Consider the following 1,756-nt stretch of genomic DNA (forward strand, 5'->3'; position numbering starts at 1 on the left):
CTGGCGGGGAGGGCGGCGGGCTCGCGTTCCGGGCTGCTGCTGGATTCTCCCGCGTCCGCTTTGGACTGGCGTCCGGGCGCCGAGCCCGCCCCCGCGCCTGCGCAGACGCCTGCCCCGCGTGGGCGTGGCCCTTTGCGCTTTCGGTGCCAGGCGCCCTGGGAGCCTCTGGGGAGCGCGCGGGAGGAGAGGCTGACGGCTGAGGGTCCCGGACAGGGAGCCTGTGGACCTCGGCTTTGCTAGTAAGAGCACCGCCCAAGTCCCGTCCCGTTTAGGGCTCCTGGGTGGCTCGAGGCGCGGCTGTTGCCAGACCTGTGAGAATGCGGGCGGTGTGACGGGAAATGTCCCATCGAGAGCCTTCGGTGTGGCGGTGTGGCTGCTGACACGCTGCGGGATGCACAGAGGTGTGTCCTGTGACCACAGCCCTCGGGGCCCAGGACGCGGCTGGAGAGGCCAGAGGCGCATCTCTGAGATCTCAGCGCGCACCGTCGTGCCCTGAATAACGGTTCGCTGCCAAAGAGATGCCCGCAAAAAGTGCCGGGCGTGCCCCATAGGGTGGAAATGGTTTTGTGAGCCAGAATTTGCAAGTTTAGTATTGATGAATTGTTTTTTTGGGGGGGGGGCGGGGATAACTTTTTTACCACTTCTGAAGATATGTTTCTTAAAGAACACTTTTTTACACTATTGGTTTTAAGTTAATACTATTCATTTTAAAATCCATATAAGTAACTAAAACTTGTTTTACACTGTTTAATAGAAACAATGAATTTACCTGGTTTGCGTTACTTAGCAGTATTTTGTAGTTATTGGCACCACGACTTGAGTTCCAGCTGTGATAAAGCCTTTTCCCGTCAATATCACCTTGGAGTCAATCTCTTAAGCCTGTTTCTCCAACTCTAAAATGAAATTAATAATAGTAGCTGTTTTATGGAGTTCTGAAAATTAGGATAAAAAATGAATATAGAACATGATTCTTGGCATATAGTGAACACTTAATAAATGGCAGCTTTTATTGACAGTAGTATTGGCCCATTGATTGATCTTTTAGGGTTAAGAAATAGAATACAAGTCCTAGCTGGTTTGGCTCTGCAGATAGAGTGTCGGCCTGTGGACTGAAAGGTCCCGGGTTCGATTCTGGTCAAGGGCACATGCCTGGGTTGTGGGCTCAATCCCCAGTAGGGGGCGTGCAGGAGGCAGCCGGTCAGTGATTCTCTCTCATCATTGATGTTTCCATTTCTGTCTCCCTCTCCCTTCCTCTCTGAAATCAATAAAAAAATATATTTTTTAAAAAAAGAAAAAGAAATAGAATAGAAGTCTCTTTGGAAATAAAACTGTACTAATGCAATGCACCCAGTCCCACTTTTTTAAAAAACCAACCTATATAATAAAGAGGTAATATGCAAATTGACCCTCACACCCTCGCAAAAAATGGCCACCCCCATGTGGTCAAAAGATGGCTGGCAGGGGAGGGCAGTTGGGGGCGACTGGGCTGGCCAGGGAGGGCAGTTGGGGGCGACCGGGCTAGCAGGGGAGGGCAATTGTGGGGGACCAGGCCTGCAGGGGAGGGCAGTTGGGGGCAATCGGGCTGGCAGGGGAGGGCAGTTGGGGGCGATCGGCCTGCAGGGGAGGGCAGTTAGGGGTAATTGGGCTGGCAGAGGAGCAGTTAGGCGTTGATCAGGCTGGCAGGGGAGTGGTTAGGGGGTGATCAGGCTGGCAGGCAGGCAAGCGGTTGGGAGCCAGCAGTCCTGGACTGTGAGAG

The 1,756-nt window shown here is 52.7% G+C and overlaps 1 protein-coding gene across 5 annotated transcripts in view; it reads left to right on the forward strand.

Annotated features, from left to right (window-relative positions):
• RBBP8 (RB binding protein 8, endonuclease) overlaps window positions 1–1,756 on the forward strand; it is a 78,719-nt gene that overhangs the window by 2,028 nt on the left and 74,935 nt on the right. For 4 of the 5 annotated variants that reach the window (XM_023761151.1, XM_006097396.3, XM_023761152.1 and 1 more), the window contains exon 1: window positions 135–239. The exons of the other annotated variant lie outside the window; for it this stretch is intronic. The gene's annotated coding sequence lies outside the window, so the exon portion shown is untranslated. Of the gene's footprint in view, window positions 1–134; window positions 240–1,756 lie in introns of those variants that run through there. 5 annotated transcript variants of the gene reach the window in all.

This window comes from Myotis lucifugus, unplaced genomic scaffold, assembly GCF_000147115.1.
Source record: "Myotis lucifugus unplaced genomic scaffold, Myoluc2.0 scaffold_200, whole genome shotgun sequence".
NCBI lineage: Eukaryota > Metazoa > Chordata > Mammalia > Chiroptera > Vespertilionidae > Myotis > Myotis lucifugus.